Source organism: Neolamprologus brichardi, chromosome 1 (assembly GCF_056152115.1).
Source record: "Neolamprologus brichardi isolate AB-2024 chromosome 1, ASM5615211v1, whole genome shotgun sequence".
Lineage (NCBI taxonomy): Eukaryota > Metazoa > Chordata > Actinopteri > Cichliformes > Cichlidae > Neolamprologus > Neolamprologus brichardi.
In genome coordinates this window covers 23,904,063-23,919,574 of record NC_142104.1, presented here as the reverse complement: position 1 = coordinate 23,919,574, position 15,512 = coordinate 23,904,063, and positions in this window count along the sequence as shown.

The window sequence follows — 15,512 nt, the reverse complement described above, 5'->3', positions numbered from 1 at the left end:
CGCTCAATGACAAACAGACCGGAAAACTTTGCCTGCAGGGGAGAACCAACCAACGACAGGCAAGAAAACCAACACGCGATCACCTGACTGGAACATCTGTGCTACTGACTTTTTTTTAATCAAAATTGGTTTTCATTCTGACCTGAGCATTTGCTAGCACATCACGAGCAAAACTGCAGGCATTATGCAGCCTCTCTCTGAACGAACTAACATAGTCCAGAATGTTTTCTCTTGGACGATGCCGGAGAAAAATTTCTCTTTCAAAAGACATAGCGGACCGTGCACAGTGTGACCAAAAACTAAATCGGCTGGACTGAACCCCAAAGACTCCTGGCATGTCTCCCTGACGGCGAACAACAGTAGTGGCAACCCCTCATCCCACTCACGGCTTGACTCAGTGCAAAGTTTGCGAAGCATGTTTTTTTTAGAGTTTGGTGGAACCTTTCTAATGCAACCTGACTCTCCGGGTGATACGCGCTGGAAGTGTGATGGTTAACACAGAGCTCTGTCATGACCAATTTTTGGCCTGATCTGTTTGGATGCGGCAAGATCAGAACCACTGGTGTCTGCAATTGGTGTTTCGACTACCTCAGGCAACGGAAAAACTTTGCAGCCAGCTAGATCGTTTCCAAAGATGATGTCAATGCCTGCAACCGGTAACTGGGGTCGCACACCAAGTTTAACCTCACCCACCACAAACTGAGACGAGAGCTGCACAAAGTGCAAAGGCACACGCATTACACACATTCTAACTCCCCACGCTAACACATTGGCACCATGTGTTGATTGAGCGACTGTTTTGCACCAGTGTCACACAAAATACTGACAGGAACCCTCTTTTCTTCTCCCATCAATGAGACAAAACCTTTTGACACAAAAGGCTTGAACTCTTCATCTACTTTATCACTTTGAATTACAGTCACATCTTCTAAGGCAGTGGTTCCCAAACTTTTTTTGCTGGGCCCCCCTTTGTTTTACAAGAAAAATGTTCGCACCTCCCCTCCTCCCCCCGCACGCACACATCCTCCAACCACACACACCCATATTTTGCTCCATTGCGGTTTATTTCACACCTCAAACATTTAGTAGATAGATAGATAGATAGATATAATTTTATTTCGAACATGCAAATATAATTGAAATAACAGAAAAAAACAAAAACAAAAAATCTTAAAAATCATCAAGTTTTCATGTATATATCTATGTCTACTGTGTGCTCGAAAATTAGTAGAATGAAGTTTGCACTTTTCTTGTTCCTACCCCCTTATTTCAAATTTCATTGCTTACAAATCCATATCCAGGATTCAACATTATTTGATCATATATGGTTAACTATGTACAAGTCTAACACATTGAACATACACAAATAAAACCATTTTCAGCATGTAAACCAGAACAACATCAAACTACATTTTTACATAAACCAATCACGCTGTCTATAACAGCCGCTTAATCTCTGATCTTATTTTATATCTATGTGACAAACACCTTAATGAACACTTAAGGTTGGGTTACCCTTGATCTATAAAAAATGAGGACACAATGAGACAAGTCAAGATTTCCTATATTCATGCAATTTATTATTTTTGAACAATCGTGTGAATTTTTGTATTGATGTACTTGATTTCATCTGTACAGGTGTTCCACACACTAACCCCTCTGACTGTAATGCTCTGATATTTTACATTTGTCCTTACTACTGGCTTGCTGAACATAAGGATTCCTCTCAGGTCATGAGTATTTGGTCTTATTTGGAACAAGTTCTGAATGTTGTGGGGCAAAGATTTATTCGCTGCTTTGTACATTGTTTGCGCAGTTCTGAGGTCAACCAAATCTTTAAATTTGAACGTTTTTGCAGAATGTAAACAATTAAGCAAATACAAGTAATCTGCAATAAATTACAGGTGGTAATAAAATAAACTACAAACTCTTTTACACTACGTCCGCACCTACACGGGTATTTTTGAAAACGCAGCTGTTTCTATGCGTTTGGACCTTTCGTTCACATGTTTTTTAAAAAATCAGTTTTTGCGTTTACATGTGGACGAGGAATACAGTTTGTCACGCAATGTCAAAGGTATGTGCCTTTTTTCACGTCACGCTGTGCGCCACGTTATTGTTTACATGAGATGAATTGCAGAATGACAGAAAGAGACAAAATACTGTTAATGTTAATATTCAGGTTTTACACGCTTACATATACACACGCAGTTCCTGTTCCTCCATTTAGAAAGGCAGAGGCATCACGGTGTAATTATTTTACATGTAATTGGTTTTTTTTCCTGTGTAATAATATTCAACATTGCTATCAATACATTTTTCAAAAAAGGCCTCTCTGTGCAAAATGGGTTTAAAAACATAAACAGCTGTGAGATACTGTTTGTCCGTGATTTGAACCGAGGGAACAAATCGTGGCAGGATCAGCCTGATATTATTTGTATCCCACTGTAACTTTACTGTATGAAGAGCTAACATCTCCAAAATGTCAGGAGTAGTTAGTCATTACAACAAGTGTTTGTGAACTAAAAATCAAGAGTGTGGGATACTGTTTGTCGGTGATTTGAACAGCCCAGCGCTGCTCCCGACGCAGGGAAAACTAATTCTGTCGCAGAGACCTACCTTGGCACTTGTGCAGGTGAAGCCAAAGGGAAGATATGCTTCACCATATTTTCTAGTCTTTGGCTTAGAATGAAGTTGGTTTGGAAACATATTCAGCCATGCTTCATCTCCTGCTTTGCGTTTCTGTGAGCGCCCCGTGCTAGCAGTATCCAAGCGTTTTGGGTTCCCCCCCCCCCTTTTCATACCGCGCCCCCCCCCCCCCCCCCCTGCAATGGCTCTGCGCCCCCCCCCAGGGGGCGGGCCCCACACTTTGGGAAGGTCTGTTCTAAGGCATGAGGTTTACCCTTCCTGGTCTGTTCCTCTCTTTTGAGAACGGGATGAGCAGCAATGAGATGTCCCTGCTCATGGCAATAATAACACTCTATTTTCAGTGGATGCAGTGGTGGTACGACGGGTGTTCTTTGGGGACCAGATTTTTGGACTAACTGAGGTTGGTGTGCTGTGAACAGGAGATGAAAACACACCTTTGTGTGTCAACGCAAACTGAGACATCATGTCTCGCTCCATCCACCAATGCAACGTTGCACCACAGACTGTCCAGGAGTTAGCAGATGTTTTAGTTCAGGTCTGGGAGGAGATCCCTCAGAAGACCATCCGCCACACATCAGGAACAAGCATTGTAGGGAGGTCATACAGGAGCCCACACACTACTGAGCCTCACTTTGACTTGTTTTAAGGACATTACATCAAAGTTGGATCAGCCTGTAGTGTGTTTTTCCACTTTCGTGGGTTGCTAAATTTGATTTCCATTGATTATTTTGTGTGATTTTGTTGTCAGCACATTAAACTTTGTAAAGAACATAAAATAAGTATTTAATAAGAATATTTAATTCATTTAGATCTAGGATGTCTTATTTTGTGTTCCCTTAATTCTTTTGAGCAGAAACACTAGAAAAGCTAAATTAACCAACTGTGATTTGTACCGACACATGGAAGGGGAAAATGTTATAAAGGCTTCGTGATATAAAAGGGATAAAATCTCATAATCTTTACTAGTTGCACAAACATGCACATGTAAGGTTGAACCTGCTGGGTCTTATTTACCTTCCACTTTAGGGCCAACATGTTTCTTGCTTTTAAAAATTCAGATCAGATGCTCTTCTGATGTAATGACACCAGCTTTGTCATTGTTGCGTGAAATAATTTGTCGAGAAGAAAGAATTTGCTTTAACAACCAATTCAACCACAGAAGGCAGATTTCTATTGATGTAGAATTCTTGTGAAATTTGACTTATTAATTTAAAAAAACAAAAAAAACCCCAAACAATATTGGTGAAACATGTGACATCTATTTGTGTTAAAGAGCAAATCGCTGACTCATTTACAAATAATGATGGGGCATGGGGGATTCATCACTGTGAAAACTGTGTGGGTAAATAGGTTACAAGGTTTAACAGTATGTTACTCATTGTAAAATGTCAGTGAATTTGAAGATTTAATAATTTATTGTATATCAGATTAAAAGATTCAGAGAATCTAGTCAAATCTAGTTGGGTTCAGTAGGGTTGAGTCACGTCATTTTCATACTCTTCAAACCCTTTAGTGGCGCCATGTGCCCCGTGAAGGGGAACAGGGGCACCAACTTCCCAGAAGAGACCACCCCCATCAAGGGTTTCATCACAGGAAGCAGAGTGCTCAGGTTTCTCAAGGTTTCAGCCCTGTCTGCTGGGCACTGAAACCTTGAGGTCGTCTCCCAGGTCAAAATCTAAACTGTAGATTTGCGTTGTTAATGCCATGTTGAACAGACGTCGTGTAAGACCTTTTCTTGAAAGTGAGAAATATAAATCAGATTATGGGGGTGTGTTCACAGATAATGAGTACTGGAAGTGATGCTATTTAATTTCTTTTAATTGTTTGAAGGTTCAATAAACAATCCGATTTAAAAAACAACAACAACAACAACAACACATATATCTAGCTATTATTTAATGGATCATTCTTTACAGTGCTAATACTGATTTTTTGCCTTGTCCGCTGCGCACAGAGATTTCTTCAGATTTTAGGAATCTTTGGATGTTAAGGAACATTGTTCTGAAATTGTTCCAAAATTTATAGACGCAGTTTTTTTCAGATTACTGAACCTTTGCGAATCTTTACTTCTGAGAAACTCTGACACTCCAAAATCCTCTTTTTACACCCAATCATGTTAATGATCTGTTACCTCTTAAATTTCCAACCTTTTATTGAGTTGCTGCCATCAAATTCACAATGATTTTCTCGGTTTAAACATTTCAAGTTTTCTTTGTTCCACTGTGGATAAAATGTGAGTTTGAGATTCTGTTTTTATTTACATTTTAGATAGCGTCTTCATTGATTGATTCATGAGCCTGCTGCTCAGTTTTCTTTGTTACTTCCCCTTCCCACGCTCTGAAATTCAGCTCATTCAAAATTTCATGTCAAATAATCTACCTGACCATGTTCTCCGAGCCAACCAACCCCTAATCCTTGCTCTTTCATCTATGTTCTGTCGCTCTCCCTTTCAGGCAGTGTGTTGTGCAGCTCTCCCCTGTCTCCACCTCTTTCAGGTTGTCTGTCCAAAAATCTCCATTTACTATCTGCTCACTTTGCTCTACCACCACCAAAAGCATCTAGACTCTGGGGTTCAGTCACCACCGCCTACCTTCACCTGGGAGTTTGCTCAATGACGTCACTTGTCATCTGAGTGTTGCTGCCAAGAAAACGTGCAGTGGTGTGTATAATACTGAGCTCTGTGTTCCCATGCTTCTCCTTTTGTTCACACCAAGGGAGAACAAAATAAATTTAACTCACATCCTGCTTATATGTAGACACAGTTGACTTGTCCAAATGCTTGGCAGCTTCACTGCCTGGATGTATGTCTGACCATTTATAAGTTTTGAATGCTCATGCCTCCGGGTTTGGGAATAACCAATTATGGTGTAAAACACTATGATGACACCTGCAGCATTTCAGCGGCTGACATGGTGGGTCTTCTTTGGAGCCAGAAGTTACCATATTTCACTGAATAGGCTAGTTTGTTTTGCATGCTGCATTTATAAACTGTACTGTTGCAACGCACTACTGTACATATATATGTAAGAAAATAAAGTTACGTACATACTGGAAGTAATTTTCAGTGAAGTGGCTAGCAGAGACCACAGAAAGTAATAACTGTGGGTGTCAGGAAGTAGGCGGGACCCAAGAGGAACTTTTTTCAACTTGCAGGAAAACCAGTGAAAGTGTACATTAGAGGTGAACCTGTAATGTATAGTAAGTACATTACAGGTTCACCTTGGCAACCGGAACCAGGAATGCCCACTAGCAATCAACTGTCAGCTTCAAAGCGATGAGTGAATTGCTTGCAGTGTGGGTGCAGCTTAATAAAACAAAAATTTCACCCACCACATCTGATGTACAAAGTCTGTGGAAGTCCAAAATGGTTTCTGCATTAGGCAATAAATATGCTTTTCAAAGCTCTTAATTTGGGCACGTTAACATTGGTGTCTGACTGATTTGCTTTTGGAGACTGCCTCTAGTGGCTATTAGTGGACCTGCAGTTTTTATAGCTTTCACATTAGCTGGATCTTCCAGTTTGGGAATCTTCTGCTGTGAATTTTGACTGACTGGGGTTTCCAACCACACAGCCTGAGTCTAAGTGCTCAGTTATGGTGATATGACTGCAGCTCTGTACCATTTACAGCAAATCTTAGGGAGCAGGTCTTCTCCTGAATGATGGGTGTCGCCACACAAAATCTCATTTTACATAAAGTTTCAACTTGCAACAACCCCTCTGTGCACTCTGTGAATCTTTGAGCTTTAAAACACAATCATACGCCCATGTCTTCAGCCTGGCTGCACTGGCACAATGTGTGAAGTTACAAAAATGAGACGCAAACAGTCGGCCAAAGCGGTGGCTTGCGCCAATGGCTGTGACGTCACTTTTGTCGCACACTGCTGATCACCAGGGCAAAAACACCAGATGTAATGGACCCATAAGTAGTGCTCTTGTACTGCACAGGCCATGTGACATTTCTTGAGGTGCAGTGCTCTTAAACTGTTCTGGAAACTACACTTTTCATTTTTTATGTGTTTCACAGCTTTCCAATTTCAAATGTTGAGCAAAAACCCTTAATTTAGTTTTTGTTTCGATAGAATCATCACAGTTTTAAATACTAACCTTTAACATAAAAATTGGCAGTATGCTAACTGGTGGCAAACCCTCTGAAAACCCTCAGGGCTGGAAATCTTTTTGCTTAAGCAGTGCAAAGTTTTTAGGGTAACAGTATGATCTGGAAAAAAATTTCAGGGAATCTTTTGATGTGGAGAATTAGTTCCTATAAGTAAAACAAAAAAAGCAGAGAGGTGTGCAATATTTAAAGCAGTTTGTGGAATTGATTCATAACCAGTGTTGGTCTTTCCACTTCACACACTTCCTCTAAACCAGCTAATTTTAGATGCATGGCTTTTGATCGGGGGAAACCTCTACTCCACAAACGTCGTCTGTCGGGTCTTTGTACAAAAATTTCCCTGTGGTGCTACATATGTCAAAGACTTTGGGCACGCAGGCCAACACGGGATGACGTCACCGGAGGACAGAAGTGCCATCAGATCATATCAGCTGTACGTCTGCCGAGGCCTCTCATACATATCCCACATATGACAGGAAAACAGAGGCGCTCTGGTTGCCCACGTGGAAACCTGTCTTTCGTTGACACACAGAGAGAAAAGAAAGTTATTCTTCATTTATAGTTTCTTTTGTAGTAGCTTAGAAAAGAACTGCAAGCAGATGAGGTAATAGTGAAGGCGTTAAATATCACCTTCACAAAATTTTATGGTTTGTCCCTTCAATTCTACAGAAGATTAGGATCTGCTTTCCCCTTAACACCTAAATGTGAAATTTGTTTCAATTCAATGTTATAGACACTTTCTCTCTTTCATCACACAGTTATTTCTTTTGTACAAAGCCTCTTTAGAAAAAATGGCAAAAAGGGAAACATACAAAGCACCTCACTTCCTAAATATGTAATCTGCAGGGGGGGCGCGTTAAACTGAAAACGAGACAGAAGAAGTGAGGACTGCTTTTGAAACGCATAAATTTCCAGTATGTAAAGGGGGTGGTCCCTTTTGCGCTTGTCTGTTTCTCCCCCGCCTCCACGTGTACTTTCAGTCTTTTCCCTTCAACTAATACATCATCACTCTATCTTCTGTTTCCTTTTTGACACGCTCAAAGGAATGATGATTTATGTGTGACAAGAGTTTGTTACACCAAACAAGAACGGGTTGCATGAAGCAACAGACCAGCTCCGCGCGGTGCTGTTGTCATTGTTGGAGTAGTGGCAGAGTGGCAGTCAGAAAGGATGGGGCGGCTTCTGCCTTCTCAGAAATATTGCTTCTCAGTATGACTTCTTTACTGGGTTACCACAAGCCAACATTAGAAGCAATAGCATTCTGGGACAGCGGCACCTTAGATATGTAATGAGGATCTTACACGCAGGATCAGTCATTTAGTGGAAAAGGGTCTCGTTCAAAATCCCCACCAGTGACACTCCCATAACTGACAAAACAGAAAACACTGTCATTTCAGCTGTGCACAGTCATAACGATCACTGATGCTGCTGGCATTTGGTAAGAAATGGATCTTCAATAAATGTATGAGTAAAGGTGCAAATTCAAAAACAGTGTGAGTGCATGAGACTTCTGTAACAGCCACAAAATGTATGAAAATGTCATGAGAAGTATCCCCCCCCCCCCCCCCCCCCCCCGCCCCCTCCCCAAAGGAAACGGAATTTTTCCTTTGGTGCAGACCGGGACGTTGTTCATTGACTAAGCAGTGGGAATTGGGATTCAGATGTAGGCAAGTATACATCATGCAGTCTGTCCCACTTCAGCCATCAAATGCTCTGATAAACTCCCATCAGATAATGACTCTCTATCACAAAGCTGGTCTTACCTGCTCCATTTTTAGATGTATGCAACACTCAGTGTTGGGAAGTTTACTTTTAAAATGTATTCCACTACAGATTACAGAATACATGCCCCAAAATGTATTTTGTAACATATTCTGTTACGTTACTCTCATTGAGTAACGTATTCTGAATATTTTGGATTACTTAATATATTATCATGATGTTTACAACTACATGAATGTGATTTATTACTATTACTGAAAGTCTGTGGCTCCAAACCGTAGTAAATGGACCTCTGGCTAATATGTTGGGTTCCGTGTCGGGCTCGTAGCCGAAAAATAGCTTTACTTTGTTGTCTGGGTCAAGTTTGCTAGCGAGAGACAGAGAGAGGCGTTGAAAGGCTGCTCCAACGGAACTGTTGTTCCTATTGTTTTGGAGGAAAACACGAACACGGTGTACAGTCGAGTCTTAATAGCTTACTTACAACTGGGCTCGTCAGGCACTCTTCTTGGCTGCAGTGGTTATTATTATATTTACATCCTTCCAGCTCCCGTTTCTGCTCGATGACAACTCATAGTTTTCCACTCTTGTTTTTCTCCCTCCTCGCGCTCACAGACACATAACGGGTATGGCGGTCCATTCTCCCTGCAGCACGGACTACATTGCTCATGTGGCTATGCCTGTAACATTCTGCCTATCTGGTCTTTAAGTGATGACGTGACAAATCCTGCTTCCGTGCCTAAAGTAGTCTGCGTTTAATATGGGTTTTCTGTTGTTAACATGTTAAATGTTTAAAAAGCTCCTAAAACAGTCAGTGATCACTGTTGACCTCCCTCGGCTTTTATTACTACTAATCATTTTAAAGCTCAGTTTTTAAAACCTTACGATGTAGCTACAGCCCAGCCCATGCAGCAGTATATGAATGACTAACCCTATTCATCCTTGTGGATGAATTATATCAGTTGTTCGCCTGGCTGAAGTTTGGTCCGTTTACAGCAACCTGCAATGAGATTACATTTGTTCCTGACCACCGAGAAGCCTCACGTTAACTTTTATCAAGTGGAAAAAAGTTAGCGTGTTTATATTATGCTCACATAGCTATGTCGCTAGCAGTCATGTAGCACATCGTTATATATACCAGCTAGCCAAACTTCAATAACCCTACAAACGTCACTGCTGTTTAGTTTTCTGTCTTCATTTATGTTGGAAGTGATAGCAGAGCTGTACGTTTGAATTTGTTTCCAAAATCCCTCAGTCAGGACATGCTATATTGTATTTAGGTGGAAGCTAGCGAGCTAACTTGCTGCTAATTTCTAACTCCGTTAAATGTCATAAATTCCGTTTCGTTTTCATGGATGCCTGGATGATAAACTCAATTGTTACACCTAGTAGAGCAGAACGCTGATCATTTTATTAGAGATGAAAGACTTTAGATAGTTTTTCAACTCTGAGTGATGCCACAGTGATCATTTGATTTATGGACCTGCAGCGGAGTTTGAGCCCAGACACGGCTAGTGACGTCAGACTTAGCGACCTTAGCTTAGCACAACAACAACAACAAAAAGGCGCTCTCTCACCCAGGAAACACAGAGTTGCAGAGAGAGCGTAACCCTGTAACCATGATAACCATAACGCTGCCGCCTGGAACAACAGAACGTAGCTGCCAAACAAAACCCAAACAATCCTGACCTGCGACAATATGAAACAGGAAAATAGTGCCGTGTAATCCATTTATTTCAACAAAGTAACTGTATTCTAAATACCACCTTTTTAAACGGTAACTGTAAAGGAGTACAGTTACTCATATTTTGTATTTTAAATATGTAATGGCGGTACATGTATTCCGTTACTCCCCAACACTGACAACTCTGACCGAGAACATATTGGAAAATCTGACAATTTTGACTCTCCCCTTGGCTGTAATGTCTGCGACAGAGTCCAGTTAATTATCTTTGTGTGAGGGATAGCAAAAGAGTTTGAGATATGAAAGAGCTGGCAGCAATGCACTCAGTGAAAGGGACAACAGAAAGTGATTGTTCACAGCTGAAATAGGACAGGTGTTACAACTTACGGCTTCCCAAATCTGATAGGGAGAAACGTTCATGTGACTGAAATGAGCCAAGAACTGATATTGTAATGGTGTTTTTGCATTGTGTTGTACACCAGCAGGTGTAAGTCTGTGCTAAAAATGAACCATAATGTTGAAGATGTAACTAAAACAGTTAACGTCTAAGAATGTTGTTGTTTTTACCATGCTTACGTCATGTTTCCACTGCCTAATTATAGCATGTAATTTCACCAGTGGCAGTTTATAAAGAGATAAAAAGAAACAGTACTGAGTTCATCTTATTGGTGTGGCCATGGCAGTCCCATTTTCTCATGTTGTCCCTTGGGAAAATTAATTTTCAACGTCTCCTGTGGTGACAGCATGAAGTCAACATTTAGAGTTTTATTTTGTTTTTTTAGTAACTTACATCAGGGCCCCAGTGATGAAATCAAAAGGCCGCCAGCACTGGGAAATGTAAAATTCATGGTTCACAGATGCTGAATGGTGATTTCCTTTTTTTTTTTTTATTTTGCCTTTTCCCTACCATTCCACTCAGTTGATGATTGTGATCTTAAGGGAAGTTCCACCACAGTTATTGAAAGGATTCCTTTAAACTTGTTTTCATGAGCTCATTTTAGGTAAATTTTAAAGATCATATGACTTCTTTTTCTGTTTTTCTTTCTTTCCTTTCTTTTTCTTTTTTTAAAGCGTCACTTTGTGAAGCAGCTGGCAGCTGTTAGCATGCTAACATAATGAACAGAGCTGCTTGTCAGTCTATTAGCATACAGTTAGCTCTTTAGCACTGTACACTGCCCCTAGCACAAAGTGTAGACACTCTAAGAAGTGAGTAAAGTTACCTCAAACCAGACATAAAGAGCCCTAAAAAAGGTATTCGAGAACATGAAATAAATAATTATTGGTTTTTACCCCAACTGCTATCAGCTTCAGTTAAATTTTTCTAGGAAAAAAAAAATCACCAATTATTTCAGTGTCCTTATTCAACCTCTTCAGCTCTGTGACTCAAATATGTATTTAAATATAGACTGAAGATGGTAAAACTGCCATCATGCTTGTGTTCGCCTTTACTGCTATCCTCACAGCGCACATAATAATAAGTAAATGCTTGAAATCCTAAAAAAAATATATACATATATCGACACATATTCATCCAATGTAGGCAGCATTTACATAACAGATAAATGGCAACTTTCAGAAAAGTATTATGTGATTCTCTTGTCTTTTAATAGTCATACTCATAGCAAAGGGGATTTTACATGAGTCATGCACACCTATAAAAGTCAAGAATACCCACTAGTTGGTTTACACTTACACAAGAGCAAACAAGCGAGTCAGACAGAGGGGAGGAAAGGAAACTGAGGAGAGCGAAGAGCTAAGCGAGGAAGGACAAAGAGAGAAACTGAGAGAGAGAGAGAGAGACCGGTTGCTGAGGAAGTGTTTTGTCATTGCTGAGACAGGTCAGTAGCTTCATAACTACCACTATAACAAACAGACACACACAAACTTACACTTGCTTCCTGTTAACCAAGATTAGTATCTTGATTCTTAACCAAAGTCAACATAACAGCACCTGCTACATCCTGTTGCTGCTCGCGGTGTCTCTGAGGAGTTACGGCAGATACATAACTTTACTTCCAGCTGTGCCACACCTGGACTTTTTCAGTCTTTTAAAGCCCAGTTCAGGTACAGACAAAGAATTTAGAGGGTCACACACATGAGTTTATGACATTTAGTTCAATTTAACTGAATGTCAAACTTAAGAGGGGAAAAGAGCTCAGTTTTGAGGGCAGTGATCAGTTTATATGTTTCATTTCCAACTAATGGAGTAAGAATAATCAGAATTTAACTATCAGCACAGTCCTTCTGCCTTAAAGCCTCATTTTGAAGTATTTTTTAATTATGAGAGAGAATGAGAAAGAACGTAAAGCAGATCCTCTTAAATCTTTAAAATTTACAGCTAAAATCGAGATTTCCACAAAGTCACAGTGTTGTGCCGCTTTGTAGCTTCTGTAGTGAAGGAAACATTGCAGCTGGAGTGTATAAATGCTCTCTAATCAGACTGTCTGTCACCCCCTGCAGGACACCTTCAACACTGCCGACATTGAGGTAAGCATGGGAGTAAAGCACGGGAGCCTTCAAGCATGGTCCCAGGTTGAGGTTAATGCTAATCGTGATAGGGGTTGTTCTTATTAACAGACACCTAACATGTTAGCATTAGCTTCACTTTGGGAGATCTCACAGGACAAAAAAAGCTGAAGGCCACTGCTACGACGAAAAAGAGGAGTCATCATGACCCTGAGGAATATGACGCATCTGCAGGAACAGAGCGAAACTGCAGGGGAATAACCGTTCAGTCAAGCACATGCTCTGTGTCACTGGCTGTAATTTAAGCTGTCTAGATGGTTATAACTCCAGGGTTGTCGGTTTGGTGCCCGTTGGGAACATTTTGTGCAGCGGTGCAGCGACACCTGCAAGGAAATATGAAATAGCTGCAGTTCCTGTTGTATTACATATGAAGTAGTACAGAAAGAAAAAGACCAAATTCTCTAATCACAATTCTCTGTTTTTGCATCTGGCTCATCGAATCTTTGAGGAACCCACAATTTCTTTAAATTCTGCCTTGGCACAACCTTACATCTGAGTTTAAAGAGTCAGTGCTCTTCTCTGCTTCTCTGACTTTTAGCCTAACACCTTAATGTTTCCAGTGAGTCCTGTTGAGCTCTCCACAAAACTACCAACTAAAAGAATAATTTCCACCTTACTACTTTGCTGTTATAGTGTATTTACAGGTGCATGGATGCAGTAAAAAGTGGAAAAAGTACCATTTTAAAATGTGAGCATTACGGATGAATCAGCTCTGCTAGAGATGACAGCGGTTAAAGAGAAAGAGGAAGCCAGTTTCTCATCAAACAAACTAAACAGTTAAAGGTTCATTTTTAGATTTCTGTTGATTTCACAGATCAGCTGAGAAATCCCAAAAATTTTGCTAACACAGACTGTAAATAGCTTAAGCTGTGCTGTGTATTTACTCTAAGTTGCATGAAAAGAAAATAAAACCAATTACAAAGCATGTGAGACTTGTGTGCCTTAAATTTGTTTCAGGAAAAGCAAAAGTTGGACTTGTATGAATTGAATGTTTACATGAGAGAGAGAGAAAAAACATTTCAGAGTCTGCTTTCTCATGTTGAGGCTTAAATGAATTATAAATATGAAAGATGCTGCCTGCACTTTGAACACTTACAGCCCAGTCATGTCCCGACAGAGATGCAGACATCTCTGGGCAGTTCAGCCGTCACTTGTGGCGCTTCATAGCTGTGACAGAAGTCCTGTGTAATCTTTGTCATTAGCGCGGGCTCTCCTGAAAATCAGAGGATTAGAGTCTCGGATGCAGAACGTACAGATGACTTTAAAGAAGATCCACCATGTGCGCGATTTCTTGTACTCATTTGCATGAGGTTCTGTAGAAATACATCTGTTTTAGCAGTTCGTGGTCATCTTTATGTCCTGACCTCATTAAAGTCTGCGCGTCCTGGATACAGCAGGTTCATTCGAGGTGATAGTGTGAGTCACAGCTTTCACTCCTTTACCCTTTCTACTCGTCACCACATCAGTGTTTCCCCTGAACCTCAACGTTCATGATCCTTCAAACCAGTACTTTCTTGTCCTGAGGTTCATTCTGCAAATAGTCCACTGAGAAGAATAGAAACTTGATTGTAGGATAAATGTCATTCTCTTGGTAGGACTTGCATAACTGACTTTTTTTGTTAAAGAAAGAGAAAAAATCCCCGATCTGCGTGTGGATGTTAGGAGGGGCAGTGGCTGAGATCTTCTCTGCTGGTGCTAAAGGGTTTTACCATTAATGTGCCGACCAAGCCGGAGTTTCACTTCTGCTGCATCACAGTCCACACGCTCGCAGAGATGTGGACATCAGCAGCCAGTCTTCAACAATTATGCTGCAATGCCATGTTAGACACACGGAAAGACTCGATGACAAGTTAAGAATGACACATTTTGCTTTTCATCCTAACTTCTAATTGCCTGAGAGGTCTCCGGCTGGCTGCCCTCTTTGTTTAACATGGTCACAGGTTCAAACACTCACAGGTCAGATGAAACCGACCGCTAAGTCTCTCTGAGTGCAGAGAAGTCTTCAACTATGAACTCAGAGCAAGGCAACAAGTAAAACACACAAACAGAACGGGGTTTTTCCTGCCTCAGAACAGCTTCTGCTCTACATATGGTTGATTATAATGGTAATAAGAAGGTGTCTCTGTTAACGTAGTTAAAAGGAGTTTATGCGTTATCCTGGTATTTTTGGCCTTTTTCTAAACAAAATAAATTGTTTTAAACTTGAGTAAATTAAAGCCCGCTGTATAAAAAGTACAGGTTGAAGATATTTATGTCACAGTCCTGGTAATTTTCCTTTGGCAAAAGGCCAAAACCCTCTTTGATGTGTGTGTTTAGATAAGTCAATAACGATGTCTGGTTTAGAAGACTTGGAGAAGCTCTGAGGTTAAACGAATACATTTCAGGTAAGAATAGATCATCACTGAAACAATTTGGTCATCAAAAACAGTCATTAGTTTGGTCCACTCTGTGGATTTCCCTCATTTGCATCATTTCTCGCTCGCTGCAGAGCACCGAGAGCGCGTCTGTGGCCGTCTGTGTGTTAACTTTTCATTAAGATGTGCAACACTGTTCCCCTAGAACAACTGTTCTATAGAACCGGGTGTATTTCTATTTCTTTCTCCGGGACTGCACCACACGAGCAGCCCAACAACAAGAAAATAATTTGAGCGCTTCCATTTTTCTTTGAAGCTTTTGTTAAAAAAATAGATATGGAGTAGTGCAAATTGCATAAATAAATCATATGTACACTATAAATCTAAGAAAAACAGCTGCATGAAGATATAATACAAACATATGTTTGTGAGAAGTGGCAAAAGATGCAGATCTGTGAAGATTCT